Source organism: Eutrema salsugineum, unplaced genomic scaffold (genome assembly GCF_000478725.1).
Source record: "Eutrema salsugineum unplaced genomic scaffold, Eutsalg1_0 scaffold_8, whole genome shotgun sequence".
NCBI lineage: Eukaryota > Viridiplantae > Streptophyta > Magnoliopsida > Brassicales > Brassicaceae > Eutrema > Eutrema salsugineum.
The window spans coordinates 12,795,252-12,814,467 of NW_006256414.1; the positions used below are offsets into that span (position 1 = coordinate 12,795,252).

The 19,216-nt window shown below is 39.2% G+C and overlaps 1 long non-coding RNA gene and 1 other non-coding gene across 2 annotated transcripts; one reads left to right on the forward strand and one right to left on the reverse strand.

Moving 5' to 3' along the window:
• Nucleotides 1-4,312: 4,312 nt before the first annotated feature.
• Nucleotides 4,313-4,419, reverse strand: LOC112082330. Its single transcript, XR_002896991.1, has one exon. It is a non-coding gene; the product is annotated as a small nucleolar RNA R71 (small nucleolar RNA).
• Nucleotides 4,420-17,080: 12,661 nt separating this feature from the next.
• Nucleotides 17,081-18,981, forward strand: LOC112087572. Its single transcript, XR_002900145.1, has 2 exons — nucleotides 17,081-18,192; nucleotides 18,670-18,981. It is a non-coding gene; the product is annotated as an uncharacterized LOC112087572 (long non-coding RNA).
• Nucleotides 18,982-19,216: the final 235 nt, after the last annotated feature.

Consider the following 19,216-nt stretch of genomic DNA (forward strand, 5'->3'; position numbering starts at 1 on the left):
CTTCTCAGACGATCCATGTCTCAAGAAATCTGAAACTAGGGCAAACAGAAGAGAGAATAAGCAGAAAAAGAAAATAGGGTGTTTAGAGTTTGGATTACTTCCAATGAAGTTTGGCAGAAGATCGACATATATAGCCTTCAGCGGCTAAGCCTTTTGTGGCTAAGCTTTCCGCAGCTAAATACTTCCCCAGCAACGGCGCCAAAAACTTTGATGGGCCTCGGGGTCGCAGGTTTTTACAGGCCCATTGGTCCAGAGTTTTAAATTTATAAAACCCTAATGTCTGAAATTGCACATATGTACGTTGTAGGACTTAGGGTTCAATCCACAGGGAAGATGTCTAATCTACAAAAACTTCAAACTGGGATAAGTAAGCAAAGTCATAAACTCATGGGGGGTTTTGTGGTTTTTCATTTGCGGGAACTAAAACTAATCCTAACCTAATATTTTCCAGAAACGAAATGCAATGCAAATGAGTTGCTAAAGAACTGTCTAAAGGATGGTCGACTCAAACTAGGGTTCTAAACTCATAGGGGGCAATGAAGACTTCTCCAGGTTACCCTAATCGATGTCTAAGCATTTCCTACTAGTCTCCAGGCGATTTATCCTTATCTACTTCCAATATCTTCATTGAACTAGAATACACACATGTATGGCTAACCAACTCTCGTCACCTTAACCAACTAATCACTTATATATGACAATTAACTCTCGCTCTCATGCCGTGAATGAGATCATGGATTCACAACTGAGTTTGTTTGCTCTCATCGTCTCTATAGGTAGCTTTCGACTCCTATAGCGACTATGTTCTTCTGAAGTTAGGTACGGATGATCTGATACAGCACTCTTGTGGCTCTGATCGATCCTAGGCTCAGAGATTAGGTCATGAATCTAACATCATGATGTATAAACAATTTAGAAGAGATGAGATCTAGAATATGGCTGAGTGATGCTGATATATTCATAAATTGCATCATTTAATGTACATATTCTAGTCAAAATCATGTCTCATTTGCATGCATTTTAGGTCTTTAGGCATTGTTTTAGGACTTAGGAGATTGCATTAGGTCCAAGAGAGTTTTGCATGTTTTGGAGTGTTAAACAGGTGCTTTTGGAGCCAATTTGGAGTGGATGATGTGATTCAGATGAAGAAATGGAGTTGGAATGATCAAAAATGGTGAAAAGGAGCAATTTTGGGTTTCTCGGCAAAATGGTGTACTGAAGGTCGAAGGTTCTCGACCAAAATCCTTCCCGCGGGTAGCTTTCTCGGCCAATAACACGTACCGCGGTCAAGTCTCTCGGCCAAAATCTCCGGGTGCAGACACGTTTCCGAAATCGCCTGTCCGGGGAACCTTCCGGTCAGATTTAGCTGTCGGAGTCTTCATAAAGATTGGAGATAATTGAGTCAAGAGTTCATAACAGTTGGAATCAAGGCATTTGGACCACAGAACTGAAAGATATGGTAATCGGAAGACGAACAGGTCTCGCACTCATTCCGGAGCAATCCGATACCCCTGAATGATCGCCTGTCCGGGGAGCCTTCCGGTCCGATTCAGACGGCGGGTGCTTCATAGAAGTTGGAGAGCATTGCATCACGGTCTCTTAGCAAGTAGAATCGTGGAATTCGGACGCGTGAGCAGAGAGATAAGCTTGTCGGAAGGAACCCCAGTCTCGCAGGTATTCCGGACCGAGCAGATCAGTTCTAAAGGATGCGAAGGACGGTGCACTTCCAGGCCGATTTAGTTTCCGGGTCCTTCATGAGAACCATAGACATTTGAGCCTTCTTTCCAGAACGTCCAAGAGCATTCAATTCGGATCTATGAGCAGAAAGATACAGTCTCCGGAATGGACACATGTCTAGACGCCTCTCTCTGGTCGTGTACATGCACTGCAAAGATGTGCCCTCCAGGAAGCCTTACACTTCCCAAGCACCGAAGCTTTCTTCACCAAAGTTCGAGATAAATGAGTCCTCTGTCTTCTGCAACCGAAATCATTCAATTCGGACAAGTCTCATAGGAGTTACACTCTCCGGAATGCGAAGTGGTCTAAGCTGCTCTGGATGCTGCGAGTTGGAGAGGAAGGAGACCAAGCCGCAGCAACACTCGCAAATCACTCCGACTTGAGCCTGCGACCTAGGTGCAATAGAGACCAACCCGCACAGTTTGTACATTCCCCAGAAACCGCCTTAGCCCTGCGAGTTGGAGAGGAAGGAGACCAAGCCGCAGCAACACTCGCAAAACACTCCTACTTAGGCGTGCGGCTAAGACAAGGCGATTCAGGCTTCACAAGACAAGTCTTCATCTACTGCGACTTAGGTGTGCGACCTGGGACATACTGGACTGACCCGCAGGATTTCCACTTGACCCAACTGAGCCGGGTCAGTACCCAGTTTGTCCTGGGCTGACCCGGTCCATTAGCACTAGGTATATATAGTTTTTTGGGAGAAAAACCCAAAGAGATCATCTTCTCTCTTAGTTTCTCTCTAGTTTTCTTTCCTTTTTAGTGTAAAAACGTTTTGGATTAAGAGAGATCTCAAGGATTTAATCAATCTAAGTCTGTTTGTCATCATCTCATCATTTCATTTCTGCTTCTAATCATGATTAACATCATCTCTTGCAAAAGATTAGATGTGTTCTTCATGATTAGTGAGTAGTCATCTTTTAAACTTCTAGGTGTGTAGATTAGGGTGCTTAGATGTTTGATTGGTGATGTTTAGGGTTTAGATTCTCATTCCATTTCCTTAGTTAGTTGCTCCTAATGCCAGATTTCCTTGGGAAAGTGAAATCTGGGTTCATAGGCATTTCATGCACCAAAAGTGTTTGATGAAATGCCTGAATGAGCTAACTTAAGGGTTTATGCCTTTTTCATCATGGGAATGATTTGTTAAATGCATGAATGACATATTAGAACTGTTTCTTAATGCTCATTGATTCATATTTCACAAATGATGATTTGGTTTGAAAGTGGATTAGTGTAGAGATTAATGCCTTCATGAGAGGATTAGTCTAGATTAGAGTTCTAAGTTGAAATGTTTGAGATCATGTGATTGCTTGTTATGTCTTTCTGTATAAGATTCAGTCTTCTTGGTTGAGAGATTGTTTGGTCACTTATTAGGCTTGATGCATTATGCTTGCTGATTGCTTGATTATATCTAATGGTTGTTAGACTTGATTAAGTGATTTGCAAAGGGATTATTGTCATGGGAATGAATTAATCTGATTAAGAAGCCTAGACTAAAGAGTAGCAAGTGTTGCATTATGTTCTTAGCATCATGATTCAATATCTAAAGCACCCTAATCAATGATCACATCTAGAGGTTTAGCTTTTATCATTTGCTTAATCACCATCATCTTGTTTTGTTTGCTTGCTTAGTTCATTAATCATAGCTTGTTTGTTTCTTGTTTTATGCTTTCTTGTTGCTGGTTTCACAAAACTCATCTTTGATTACTTGACTTAAGAACCTATCACATAAACTAGTGCCTAACTACCACACATATGGATTGACACCCCTTATACTACTTTGACAAGGGGATTGATAACCCATCTAAGGCTTTAAAAACCTTAGTTATCAATTGGCGCCGTTGCCATATTGTGTGGGGATTGTTAGCATTAGTTTCTGATATAGTTTTTGAGATCAAGTTTATTTTGTTTTACTGATCACCTTTCAAGCTCTGTCTTTGTTTTCAGGTTTATGATCACAAGAAGCCAAGCCAGAAGACAAAGAGAAAGAGCTGTTCACTTGGAGAGGTTAGGAATGAATCAGCAAGTTGGGAATGAGCATCAGGCTCAAGAAGCTGATCAAGGTCAAAGAGCTGGTAATGGGATTGGAATTCAGGCTCAACAGGCTCAGGTCCATCAGGGACACGCTCAGGGTAACCAGAACCAAGACCGACCTCAGGTTAATCCACCACAGCCCCACCCAAACCCACCCATACGTCATCAGCCCCAACCAGTCTTTGTTGGTGAGAATGACCGAGCTTATGCACACCAGTATGGAGCAGGAATCAGGCCACCTCCTGTCCAAAACAACAACTTTGAGGTGAAGGCCTCTTTGATCAATATGGTTCAGAATCAGAAGTTCCATGGCTTACCTATGGAGGATCCCTTGGAGCATCTGGATCAGTTTGACAGAGTTTGTGATCTCACTAAGATCAATGGGGTATCTGAAGACAGTTTCAAACTGAGATTGTTCCCATTCAGCCTTGGAGATAAGGCACATCAGTGGGAAAAGAACCTCCCAAGAGGATCCATCCACACATGGGAGCAATGCAAGATTGCCTTTCTATCCAAGTTCTTCTCAAGCTCAAGGACTGCAAAGCTAAGGAACCAGATTTCCAGCTTCACTCAACATTCTAATGAGACCTTTGGAGAAGCTTTGGACAGGTTTAGAAGCTACACAAATAAGTGTCCACATCATGGCTTTTCAGAAGCCTCTCTCCTTAGCACTTTGTATAGAGGAGCTGTTCCTAAGATCAGGATTCAGTTGGACACAGCATCAAATGGAAATTTCTTGGCAAAAGAAATCAATGCAGCTATGGAACTTGTTGAGAACTTAGCCATGAGCCAAGACACTTATGGGGAAGATTATGATAGAAGCTATAGAGGAGAAGATTCTGGTAGACACCAAGAGCTGGAAGAGAAGTTTAAAGTGTTAAATATAAAGCTTGACAAAGCCCTAGCTGCCACTCAAAAGCCTATACACTATGTGAGTGAGGAGAAGAGATGCTTCACAAATATCAATGAAGAGGGTCTCACTCAAGAGGAGTTGCACTTCATTGGAACTGCGTGAGGGAACAAGTTTTACCCTTAACAAAAACAAATGAAAGCCGCAAGTGCACAGCTAATCAGTTGTAGTATTTAGGGATCGAATCCACAGAGATTTGTGTGCCTGGTATTCTTCTACGGTTTTTAACTTTATGTCTAGACTAGATTGGTCTTCGAATGGGAAGCAAGTAAAGCAAGCAAAATAACGAACTAAAGCAATTGAAATGCATATCTAAATAAGCAAGTAAAAATTGATTGGTTTGTAAACTATGGCTAAAAACGCTGAGCTTTTGGGAACTCTAAGGGATCATAATCGGTTTTATTACTAGGGATGATAGATTGGGATTGACAGATATCGATATATAGGGTTCTAGATCTAGAGTACGGCGGTATGACTACGTCACTGTCGTGATCATAACCAACTATTTCTTGCAACCCTGACCAGTAGGTTTCCACTCTGGCCCTGGAAGGGAGAGAACGCAAGAGCTGCACAAGACTCGTCAATACTCAACGATCTCGCTGCAGGTAGGTTTCCACTGCTACGGAAAAATCGATTGTTTCATTCTAGATCTGATACTTAATGAAAATTTTCGCAACACTAACTATCTAGATCAGATACTAGGTGATCAATCAAGCATACATGCAATAAGAACGAGAATAAACAGAGAACAAAGTTAAAATCCCAGATCTATAAACCTAGATGCCTTAATCGATTATTAGAGCCCCTTTCGGGAACCCTTAGCCCAACTCAGGATCTACTCAGACATAGCTGAGGTCGACATCATCATTGGTTTTAATAAAAGAAATCAAAAACAGTAAAGAAAAGAGATGAAAGAAAGCTTCTCTATTGAAGAACTCAGACTTGAACAATCTTCTACAAAAATCACATAAAAACGGCTAAAGGAAAAAGGGTTTCTGTAAAGTATAAAGGTCTTCTCTAAAACGACCTAAATGACAAGTATTTATAGTCTTCAATACTCCATGGTTTCTAGGGTTCCAGAATTGAGGCTGAGATGACTTTGGGCTTCAGAAATATGGGCTTTAATTCGGAGTTGGTTGGCCGCGGTCGGGAATGACGTGACCGCGGGAAATAGGTGGCTGGCCGCGGTCGGGAGGCTTGTGACCACGGGGAATGGGCTGGTGGCCGCGGTCGCGTGACTTGCTGGCTGTCTTTGAGTGGATCCGGGGCTAATTGAATATCTTCGGATCCAACCGTTGAAATGTCTCCAAACCAAGTGCATTTGAAAGCTGGTTGATTTTTCTATAAGTTGTCCAATTTTGAGGGTGATCAGACGGTGAGAAGGTTTTCGTCTCTCCATGAGAGTTCTGACGGTCTGCATTTATCCAAAATAGTCTTTTTGTTCCAATTTGTGTCACTTTATCCCAAATTACCTGAAAAGTCTTTTAAAATCCGAAAACATAGAAATCCTTTGAAAACCTTTGAAAATGGAGTAAAAACACCTGTAAAAGACATTAAAGTGATCCATAAAAATGGTCAAAATCCGGTGTTATCACTGAGAACTCTAGAAATCCTAATCGAACATGTATCCCATCAATAACTCTTTAGAAACTTGACTCTCTTGGACTAATTTAACATAATTCAGGAAATGATAAAAGACATGAAAGAATGCATAAACTGAAATAGAAAACTAAATAGATTAAAAGGAGAAAGAACAATGGTTCAGGGGAAGAATTCCCATCTCCATCGCCTAATCCGAAGAAAACAATGTTTTGGTGGCTCAAAAACTCATTACAGGAGCACACACCTGATTAGGACTGCTAAGAAATGTATTTATAGGTCTTAAGGTCTTTAGGGCTTCTTGAAGATGAATGACAAAATGGGCTTTGATGTTGGGCCTTGTGGCTCGGCATAGGTCCACCGTGGGTGAAAGTCCTCTGAGGCAGGTGTAATGTACTTTTGCCGCGGGTGAGTGTCTTCCAAAACTGGTGAAATTAGTCAATTTGCTCTTCGAGTATCTTTTGATTGCACCGTTGGATTATCCTGATGTAAAGTGTTATGCAAAACTTGTTGGTTCCTCTTGAATGCCTCCAAATTTGAAATGGATCAGACGGTGAGAAGGTCTTCATTTGAGGATGGATTTTCTGACAGTCTGACTCTGAACTAAAAATGTGGATTTCTTCCATTTTGCCATGATTTTCTCTAAGTTTCCTGAAAAGAGCCTTGAAACTACAAATATAGAAAAACTATAATAAAACTTCCTAAAACTAATTAAAACATTCGAAAAAGCATTTGAAATCAATAGTAAAAATGGGTACAAATACGGTGTTATCAAGTATAACACATAAAATTGCAAAAACACTTTTTGCCTTTTATTAAGAATCACTTAGACAAACTTAGATAATTTTAGCAGATCTGTCTAATCAGTTTTACACGACTTTGCTATGCAACTCGACACTGACCAATTCTTAATCTACCCAACCTAGCACAACACCAGTTATATTGACTCTCACCAAGAACCATAATCTCTCACGCAGTTTCTTGTGATATCTCTCCTTTTTCTCTAAACGAGTAACCCTTCTCGGGACACGCCTTTAGGTATATATACCACATCTCGATAGGAGCATGTGTATATATTACCTTTCCTTCTTTTTACGATCTTCTAATCTTCGTGTATCTGATTCCAAAGATCTTCACACCAGCTTCTAATCTTTAGTGCCACGTCAGGTTTATTCTCTTTGTCCTACATGTCACACACCCATCTTGATATATATGAACTTCACGCGGTTGAAACTCCTTTGTGTCACACACATCTCCATGATGAACCCTTGAATCTTACACACAAGACTAGCTTCTTCTTTGTTTCCTTTATAGGCTTCAGCAGAGTCTTTAACTTTTTTCAAAGATTCACATTATGACCTGGAATGGCCATCAATTCTTCTAATGACGTCCTAGATTTTTTCAGAAAGTATAGATTTCATTAATCCAAATACATGATAATAAACCTTTAAAACTCCCAAACCAAAAAACGATCTAACACAAGTCTATCTATATAAATGAACTCGCACTCGACCGCCAATACAACATTTAAACACCTCAACATTTTGTTTAGTTGCACCCTGCACTTAGTCCTTGCCCATCTCTCTGCCATACACCTCAACTTTTTGTTTAATTGCACCCAGCTCTTAGTCCTTGCCCGTCTCTCTGCCATCTCAGCACATTTGCTTATTCTAGTTGTTTCATTGGCCAGCTCTATCACGTTCTTTGGGTTGTTGTTTTACTGCATATCTTCAATTAAACCAAATAATACCAGAACCCAAATTTTTTCTCGGTTGTATGTTATCATTCCTAGTTCGGGATTAAAAACTTTATAATTAATATATATATAGAATCTAAAATTCAGAACTATTTAATGTTTGATAAAAAATATCAAATGTGCCTTACGATTAGCTTGGAGAGTTAGACATGAGAAAAAAGGTCAAGATGGATGCACCGATGAGGGGAAAACGGCTATTTTCTACCCGAACTATGAAAAATGGTACCGATTCATACCTGAGAAATTTAAGTGTGCAATTTCATACCTGAACTCCTAAAAAGTAGACAATACATACCTGTACTATGTGTTTCTTGGCGAATATCAAAATTGACCAAAAACCCGTTAGTCAACTCTCTTATTCCGTTAACGTAGAAATGGTCTGTGCCACGTTGGCTGCCCCGTTGTCACGGATCTTGAAACGATGTTGTTTTAGACATAAGAAATTTGAATTCCAGAATTCAAAACGACGTCGTCTGATTAAATTCAGGGTTAAAAAAAAAGAATTAAGCGACAGCGTTTTTAGAAGAGAGAAAGTTGTTTTCTGTGGATTTTCTTCTTCGTCGAAGTACATTGATAACACCGTATTTTGACCACTTTTACGGATCGTTTTGAAATACTTTTTCTATGTTTTTAATTGCTTTTAAGTATTTTTATCACGTTTTTCTAGTATTTGTAGTTCAAAGACTCTTTTCAGGTAACTTAGGCAGCTCAGAGTCAAACCGTCAGAAGTTCACCCCTGATTGAAGGCCTTCTCACCGTCTGATCTAGCTCAAATTTGGAGACCTTAAAGATGGAAGTATCAGCTTTCCAGTGCACTTTACAGCTTGGCAATCCAACGGTTCAATCAAAAGATACGCGAAGAGCAAGATGTCCCGTAAACCAGCCGGCAAGCACTTCCACCCGCGGTCAAGAGCATCCCGACCGCGGCAAACCACCCATTCCCTGCGGTCAGAGCACTCCCGACCGCGGCCATCAATCTCCGAGCCCAAAAAGCCCATTTCTGAAGCCCACATTTGGAGAAACCCTCAGTGACGTCCAGAGAGGTCTTGAGCACTATAAATACATGTCTTAGGAACCCTAAACGAGGTGTAACCTTAGAGAACCGAATTATTTACTTCATACTTTTATTGTTTTTGCTTTAGCTTTTAGGGAGAGAGAGATTTGTTCTCTTGAACCCTTGTTCTTTCTTTTTCAATTTCGGTTTCTATTCTACTTCTTAGTACTATGTCTTTGATTTCGTTCATTATGTCTGAGTAGTTTTATTGTTGGGATTAAGGGATTTTCGATGGGGATTTCTATGTTCGATGAGGATTCCATGAGCTTTTGAGCCGAATCTTAGAACTTTTTCTTCTGAATTCGTTTTTACTGCATGAGAGTAGCGTCATGAACTACAATCTGATCCAGATGCTTGGTGACACGAAAGTGTTCATCAGGTATCAGATCTAGTTTGGGAGAGCAAAACAAACATAGGAGTGGAAACCTACCTATGGGCGATTTGTGAATTAGGACGAGTCTTAAACATAATGCATCTCTTCTCTTCCAGTGCCAGAGTGGAAACCTACTGGTCAGGGTTGAGAGAGATAGTTGTCTATGATCACGACAGTGGCGTATTCATACGTCCGTGACTCCAGTTTGAAAAGTTTAAGCTAAGATCTTATCAAATTTCCTCTCTAGCAATGTTTTGAATCGTTCGTACCCCTGAGAAAACTTCCCTGAACCCCAACGCCTTCTTCCTTATTGATTTACACCGATTTTTCTTTAAAGCTTTAGTTCAATATTGTCTTTCCTTTTTAGTTCATTTTCATTTAAGCAATTTAGATATCCGTTTTTATAGTTTTTAGTTATTTTCGTTAAGTTTAGGTATTACGTCATTTAATTTCCGTATTCTCTTTTAATATTTCGTTTTTAGATTTTAAACACACTACCAAACCCCCCACAAAACCGTTTTTGTTCTAGACTTCCTTACTTTAACTTATTTCAAAGGCCTTTTGCAGGAAAATATCCTCCTTCCCTGTGGATTCGATCCCTAAGTACTACAATCGATCAGCTGTGCACTTGCGGCTATTGATTTCAATTAGGCTAAAACTTGACACCCTCACCACAGCACACATCAGATATCGAAACTTTTCAATGAAAAAATCGATAACCTAGCCTCACAAGTCAATTCAATAGAAGAACGTGCAACCAAGGATGCAACTATGATTGCTAACAGGTTCAACAGCATGGAGGAAGAGCAAGCAAAGCACAACTATGAGTTCGCAACACCAAAAACAAAGTCATGGACCTGGATTTCAAGCTTGATGACGTGGACAAAGCCCTAAACAAAGCTAAGAACGAGTCTTATGACTTTACAGTTGAAGTTTCAGAGAAGGTGTACAAAGTCATCGACAAAAACCGAAGAGCTTGACTCAACCATGGACAAAGTAGTCTATGCTCTTGATGAAGTTGAAGAAAAGGTTGAGGAGATCATGCAAGGACTTGGAGATCAGATTCCAGCAAGTAAAAATAAAGACTCAAGTCCAGAGAGGAAGTACATCAAGCCAGAAGACCCAGGAGACCATCCAGGAAGCAAAGGAGGAAGCAACAGCAGCAGAGCAACTCGGAGACGAATCCCCGCGGTCGCGTTGGCTCCGACCGCGGCCAAGAAGCTCTCCCCCGCGGTCGTGATGGGTCTACCCGCGGCCCATGGTCGTTTCCCCGCGGTCGCGTCACCTGCAGTCAAGGCCAACCGGAAAAACGTTCCAAAACAGTCCCGTTCAGCTCATACAAGCATCTGTGGATCTGGTACACCTCTTGGGATGACTAAACTACTCCATCAACAACTGGTTTGCTCCATAAGCACCCAAAGATCTGAAGAAGAGGACAAGTCATGGCCTTGTAACATGGCTTTGTCTTGTGAAGATGAGTATGAAGAGCAATACTCTGAAGATGAATAGTATGGGTTGTTTGTAGAAGATCCAAACGCAGGGTATTCCTCAGAAGACGACTCAGGATAAATTCAATGGATCACCGACAACATCAGTAGAGAGAAGCTAATAGAGTTCAACAACGTAGTCAGGTCATTCCCTGCTCATTTAAGCTTTGATGAAATCTGGAAACTTGGTCGTTTGCAAGTCTTTTTCAGGTACTGCAAGGAGTCTAAAGAGGATATCCATAGATACTTGATGAGAGCTCGATACATGACAACACCAGAAGCAGCTGTCTATGCGATTCACCTCAAAAACCCGGAAGAGTGCAGCCACTACACCAACAAAATCAGCAAGGAAAAGCTCGATGAATTCAATGATGTGGTTCGAAATTTGCCTGAAGGAATCACGTTTGCCAGAGCTTGCAAGGACTTTATGATAGGCCACTACTTCTGTGAGAGCAAAGAATCGATCCCTGAGATAGAAGACTTGTTCAATCATGCCAGAAAAGGTAAACCTGTTCGAACACTTCATAAAATAGAAGGTATAGGTCAGTTTCTTATCTCTTGTTCTATTAGAGGAGAAATGTTTAAAAACGTGCTATGTGATTCTGGAGCTCGTCTTAACATGATGTCCAAGGCAATTGCTTTGAGACTTGGTATTAGACACCTGCGCAGGACTAGAGCAAAGATTAGCCTAGCTGATGATTCTAATGCAACACCTCAAGGAATAGCTCATGAAATTCCTTTGAGAATAGGAGATTGCATAGTGCATGTCGACTTCTACATTATCGAGATGAGAGATGCAACATATCCAGTGATTCTGGGATGGTCTTTTCTAGCAAGTTCCGGAGCTATAATGGACTGGCAAAACCGGAGGATTTCATTTGCAAATATCGACAAAGATGTCTTCACAGAAGCTGTTCCATACAACAGCAAAGCAGGAAAACGTTCTGCAGCAGAAGAGTTTGAAGAAGAACGTTGGAGTGACGAAGAACCTGCTAAGCAAAGCAAGGAGATGTCGAAAAAGACTTGTCTCAGGACAAGGTCTTCTTCATCAGACTAAGCAACATCCAACACCAAAAGTCGAGCTAAACGACTTAAAACAAAAGCGCTTAATGGGAGGCAACCCATTTAGGTATTGTTTTCTTTAGAATTTTTTTTTCTTTTTCTTTTGATCTTTTTCTTTTTCTTAGTTTCAGGTGTTTCTTATAAAACAAAAAAGCCAAAAAAATCAAAAAACCCGAAAAGACCAAAAAGAAGGATGGTACCTGACTGCTCGGCCCAGCAGGAACCAAGGAAAAGCGGGAAGAGGCCGCGATATAAGCCCTCGTGGTCGCAGACGTTCTGACCGCGAGAAACGATCCATCGGCCGCGGTCGCGTGATCCTGACCGCGGCCAAGCACTTGGTCGCCGCGGTCGTGCAGGCCCTGACCACGGCACTTGGTCGTTGACATCCAAACCCGACCCAAACCACCCCTTTCACCTCATTTCACCTCACCAATCACCCTCCACCTCATTCATCACCCTCCACTACCTTCATCACCACCTAATCACCTTCCCAAACCTCTTCGAATGAATCCGGTTCATCTCCACCAACATCCCGAATCCAGGTAAGTTCTCTTTGTTCTTACCAATTCGATTATCTATGCATTTTTCTCATCCAATCTCGACTTGTTTCACACTGAGGACACTGTGATTTAAGTCTGGGGGAGGATTTCATCCCTTTCTAACCACTTTTCTTTCATGAGTCTTGCATTATCTACACTTTTTGCATTTTCCTTAAAGTTTTTCAAAATCGGTTTTCAAAACAAAATACGTTTTAAAGGGAATGGTGAACATGAATTAATGATAGTTGACTGTGTGCTTTAGACTGTTCCTAGTGACATGCTCATTCATGATTTAGGACTAGACTAGGCGGTAGCTAAGCACATTTGAAACGAAGTACCCCAGAGGAATTTGAATAATTTCGATTTAGATGAAGTGATACACTAGCTCTGTTTTATTTGGACTTAATTTGGACTTAATTTTCTCATTGAAGCATTAGACCAGGGAAACGAATCATACATTCAGGACTCCTTTATCCTTTTACCACTCTCTGTTGATCCTGAATGGCTAGTTCATCTTTAGCTAGTTCCCCACCTTAACCAATCCTCTTTCAAACCACATGCACTCTTGTTTTCTATTGTCTTATATAACAACATGCACTCTTGTTTTCTATTGTCTTATATAACAACATGCACTCTTGTTTTCTATTGTCTTATATGCAGATAAGTGCAAAAACGTTGGAGAGAAAGAGGAACAACGCAGTTTTCAGTCACCAAGGACAGAGACCTGCGATTTGCCGGAAAAGTTCACGGAAGGATTCAACACAAGAGGAAACTCAGTTTGCCTTAGAAAAATCTCAAATTTTGGTACAATCCCATCCTCTAGTCTCTCTCTCTTTAAAAGGCATTTCCTTTCCACCAAAAAAAAAAAAAAATCCGAAAATAAGAAAAGAAAGGAAATAAAAGCCTTAGAGAGTCTAGAGAGGTCGAATTTTAAGTCCCAAGGCAACTGAAGTTTGATTTTATGGAGTTTTTGGAGATTGTTTTCTGATTCCCGGAAAGAATCTAAGTCTGGGGGAACAGCTGTTTACAACAAAGGAGGAAGGATTATGCAACAACATTTGGCAAGAAGAAGTGATTGAAAACTGTGGTCATCAACAGCTCTTTATCTCTCTTGCGGTTTTGCATATTATCTTGCATCCTCCAGATCTTCAGGTAACCCAAAACACTTTAACTCCACCACTTAAATAGCCCTTTAATGCCAAACGCCGTCTACCCTGGATGATGTCTTTAATGAGAACTCACTATTGAACGTAATGAATGTAGAGAGCTAGTTGACTGGAATCAAGATTTATATTGCTTAAGTTTTGCATGACGGAAAAAGTGGACTAGTATCTCTTGTGCTTTGGTGAGAATTTTCTAGACTAAGTTGTGGATTGATGCACTATCTTTGGTCCTAGTTTAGGAGTTCATGTCTATGAGATTTGTGCATTTCCTATTTTTGTTTTCACTTAACCAGTTTAGGCTTTTGCTTTGTTTGAGGACAAACAAAGGTTTAAGTCTGGGGGAGTTGATAACACCGTATTTTGACCACTTTTATGGATCGTTTCGAAATACTTTTTCTATGTTTTTAATTGCTTTTAAGTACTTTTATTACGATTTTCTAGTATTTGTAGTTCCAAGACTCTTTTCAGGTAACTTAGGGAAAAGCTTAACAAAATGGATAGAAAACCAGATTTCAGCTCAGAGTCAAACCGTCAGAAGTTCACCCCTGATTGAAGGCCTTCTCACCGTCTGATCCAGCTCAAACTTGGAGACCTTAAAGATGGAAGTATCAGCTTTCCAGTGCACTTTACAGCTTGGCAATCTAACGGTTCAATCAAATGATACGTGAAGAGCAAGATGTCCTGTAAACCAGCCGGCAAGCACTTCCACCCGCGGCCAACAAGCATTTTCCTGCGGTCAGGAGCATCCCGACCGCGGCAAACCACCCATTCCCTGCGGTCAGAGCACTCCCGACCGCGGCCATCAATCTCCGAGCCCAAAAAGCCCATTTCTGAAGCCCACATTTGGAGAAACCCTCAGTGACGTCCAGAGAGGTCTTGAGCACTATAAATACATGTCTTAGGAACCCTAAAAATCGGGTAACCTAATACCATCTATCATTACTTCATATTTTTATTGTTTTTGCTTTAGCTTTTAGGGAGAGAGAGATTTGTTCTCTTGAACCCTTGTTCTTTCTTTTTCAATTTCGGTTTCTATTCTACATCTTAATACTATGTCTTTGATTTCGTTTATTATGTCTGAGTAGTTTCATTGTTGGGATTAAGGAATTTTCGATGAGGATTTATATGTTCGATGAGGATTCCATGAGCTTTTGAGCCGAATCTTAGAACTTTTTCTTCTGAATTCGTTTTTACTGCATGAGAGTAGCGTCATGAACTACAATCTGATCCAGATGCTTGGTGACACGAAAGTGTTCATCAGGTATCAGATCTAGTTTGAGAGAGCAAAACAAACATAGGAGTGGAAACCTACCTATGGGCGATTTGTGAATTAGGACGAGTCTTAAACATAATGCATCTCTTCTCTTCCAGGGCCAGAGTGGAAACCTACTGGTCAGGGTTGAGAGAGATAGTTGTCTATGATCACGACAGTGGCGTATTCATACGTCCGTGACTCCAGTTCGAAAAGTTTAAGCTAAGATCTTATCAAATTTCCTCTCTAGCAATGTTTTGAATCGTTCGTACCCCTGAGAAAACTTCCCTGAACCCCAACGCCTTCTTCCTTATTGATTTACACCGATTTTTCTTTAAAGCTTTAGTTCAATATTGTCTTTCCTTTTTAGTTCATTTTCATTTAAGCATTAGAATATCCGTTTTTATCATTTTTAGTCATTTTCGTTAAGTTTAGTTATTACGTTATTTAATTTCCGTATTTTCTTTTAAGATTTCGTTTTTAGATTTTAAACACACTACCAAACCCCTACAAAACCGTTTTAGTTCTAGACTTCTTTACTTTAACTTATTTCAAAGGCTTTTTGCAGGAAACGATCCTCCTTCTCTGTGGATTCGATCCCTAAGTACTACAATCGATCAGCTGTGCACTTGCGGCTATTGATTTCAATTAGGGTAAAACTTGACAACCCTCACACTCAACACCACATCATACATCTGAGGAGAGAGGTACTTCGACGAAGAAGAAAACCCACAGAAAACAACTTTCTCTCTTCTAAAAATGCTGTCGCTTAATTCTTTTTTTTTAACCCTGAATTTAATCAAACGACGTCGTTTTGAATTCTGGAATTCAAATTTCTTATGTCTAAAACGACATCGTTTCAGGATCCGTGACAACGGGGCAGCCAACGTGGTGCAGGCCGTTTCTCCGTTAACGGAATAAGAGAGTTGACTAACGAGTTTTTGGTCAATGTTGATATTCACCGAGAAACGCATAGTACAGGTATGTATTGTCTACTTTTGAGGAGTTCAGGTATGAAATTGCACATTTAAATTTTTCAGGTATGAATTGATACCATTTTCATAGTTCGGGTAGGAAATAGCCGTTTTCCCCACTGATTGAGTATAGTCTATCAATTCTAATACATGGCAAAATTGATAAGTATTAGTGAAAGTATTCAAACAATGCAGGAATCAAGAAGATATAACGGTTGATCAGAGAAAGGCGGAGCCACACACTTTACAGTAACTGATTCTCAATCCCGTCAAACAAGGTAACTGAAAAGAGGTATCTCTATATACTTTCCACTTCTTGGTAAAACTTTAAGTTCCTGATAAAACTTTTATCCATAATTTAAATCATAGTGAAAGAATCTGAAACCTGGCCTCGACTCACATGACAATTGGACGATGATTTCTCCTCAACTAGCTTTTCCATTAGTTTTTAATTTAAACTCTAAAACTAAAGTTAGAATCAGTCTTCCATAAATGAGTGGATGGATCTTCAACTTTCAATAATTTGTCCTTTAAAACATGGTTTACTATATTTCTCTCTTACAAATCACGTAACAATGAGAGAAACATTTATTGTTTTTTTTTTTAAATCAGTTTGATATGCATGTTCTTTACTCTGTTGTTTCCTTCATCTAGCAAACCTCAACGACCGAAATATTTGTTGTTCTCCTAAAATGCTCAAGTGAAAGAAACTTATAAATTTTTTACTTAGAACGAAATTCTCATTGAGAACATTAATTTCTTACACAATAAAAATGACATTCACATTTCATCTCCTAAACAATTCTTTTCTCAGAATGAAAGAGGAAAAAAGGTTGATTTATTTACATTGATTAATACATAATGGTTTGACAAACTCCCTTATATAATTTTCTTGCAAACTTAATTTAAATTAAAGATACTAATCAATTTTTTTTAAAGAGGGGTAAAAAATAATTAGCCATCTTAAAATTGTATAAGAGAAATTAGAGCTAAAAATTTACTTCACTTATATTATATATGATATATGATTTATTAAAATTGTTTTACATATAACAAATATTTACAAAATAATATTACAACTATAACATTATTAAATTAACATTCGATATGTCTTGTAGTTTAAAGTCCCACGCTCTGACACTGAGGTTTTTTCCTCTCTCTCTCTTCTCTCTTCTCTCATCTCTATCTTTCAGAGAGAGAGAGTTTTTCTCAGTTTTTGATGTATATTCCGATTAATATGGGACGTTTTCCACTTAGATCGGATTTCTTATTCCGTTTATCGGATAATAATCTCCGATTTGTTCGGTTTTTTTCTCTTCCATCAATCGAAATCCTTTTGCTATCTTTCTTTGTTGATTCTTTCTACGTGATTTAATTAAATCTTTCACTAACTAATCCTTAGTGGGTGAAGGGTTTTATCATGTTAGAGGAATCATGGTTCTTTCTATGTTAAAGCAAAAGTTTTCGATTTGTATGGATGTTGTTGTTGTCCTTGTCTCCTCCGCAGATGGTAAGTGTTGGATTTTCTCTTCTTTAATTTTGATTTCATCGTCTCTCGGCTGGGAGTTTTATCTCCCCAATTCCCTTTTAAGAGCCTTGTCAAGGTAAAAGGTGGTCTTGAGTTAAAGATGAACGGTGGTCATTTTAATGAAGAAGTTGAATTCTGATTGAGTGGATCTCATGGAATCTAAATCGGAGGAGTTAAAGCGAAAAACAGAGGTGTTCAGGTGAAGCCTTTGGATGGCACAGGAGATTGCTTGTGATGGTGGTGAAAAAACTGCCGTCGACGGAGTTCCGGCGGAGATGCAGCGTTCTGTCTCTTGTTTTGCCACGTGCCCTTGTTTTTTCCTTTTTAAAACACGTGTGTATAACGTGTATCGTCATCTATTTGGTGTTGATCTTAACATTTGTAGTGGGCCTCTAATGGGCTTTGTAACACTTTTGTTTTGAATTTTACAATTAATAGATATGACGACAAAAAAAAAATTAACATTCGACAGCAAAATCTTTTAAAACGAATAAAAACTTTTTATATCCTTTCATCTCTCTTACCTCTCATCTCTCTTTCTCTTTCCAGCAACGACAAAACTCTTTCCCTCATGACTATTTTCTGAGTTTTTCCGGCATGACTGGCAGAGTCGTAGTCCCAACGCTCTTCTCCTTGTTTAGTCTTCTCTTCTTCTCTGATTTCCTCTCGTCTTCTCCGATTTCTCCTCTTTTCTCTGATTTCCTTTTCTCCTGTTTCTGTAAGGGTTTGTGATTCTTATTCTTCATCCGCAACAGTTGGGATGAGTTTTAAGTAGATTTTGTTTTTGATTTCTCATATGGACACTGTTTTTGCCTAAAATCAAAATCCTAACTTTTTAATTGGAGATTTGTTTCTTTTTTAATAGTTTCTTTTGAAATCTAGGTATACCATGTCATATTTTAGTGGTTGATGTAAGAAAATCGCTTAGATTTGGTTCACAAATTCGTGAAATCTGAGCTAATTTTTTGTTTATATAGTTTGAAAGAAATATGCATGGAATGTGTTTGATAGAATGCTTGAATGAACAATAAGTTTGCTATTATTTGTAGATTTCTTTGACGTTGTTAGAAATTGTTTACATGTAAACTTAGTATTTGTTTGTCTATGTTAGAAATTGTTTACATGTAGACTTATTTGATTTGGCAATTTGTTTCACTTTGTTGGAAACTAAAATTTAATTACTTTGATAAATTTGAGATAGGTTTAAGTTCTACGGTGAGGAGGATGAGCAGTGGATCTGGAGCTTTGAGTGGAACATCTCGAGCTCAAGGAAGAGTCATTGATGTGCTGAGGAGATGTTGGTGTGGTGATCAAATCGTGGCAAAGATATCCAGATCCAATGTGAATTCATACTTTTGTTACTATAGCCTATTAGCCTTCTAGTATTCGATCTAAAGTTTGTGTCCATAGTTAAATAAGTAAATAAGGCAACTACGTCGTTTAACAACAAATCTATAAGTCTACGATTACGTAAGAACAAGTCTACTATTTCATAAGTAAATTAGTCAGCTAATAAGCTATGTCATTTAACGACAATTCTATAAGTTTAAAGTAACGTCATAGGGAATATTAAACAAGTCGACCGCCAAATAAGTAAGCTATGTTTTTTAATTTATAAGTTGACGATAACAGCAAACCTTAAGACAGTATCGTTTTTTTAATGCATCAGAGATATGACATGTTAAAGCTGATGGATCAAAACCACCTATGAAATCTTTTTACAGTTGACCAAGTATCTCATGAGTTGC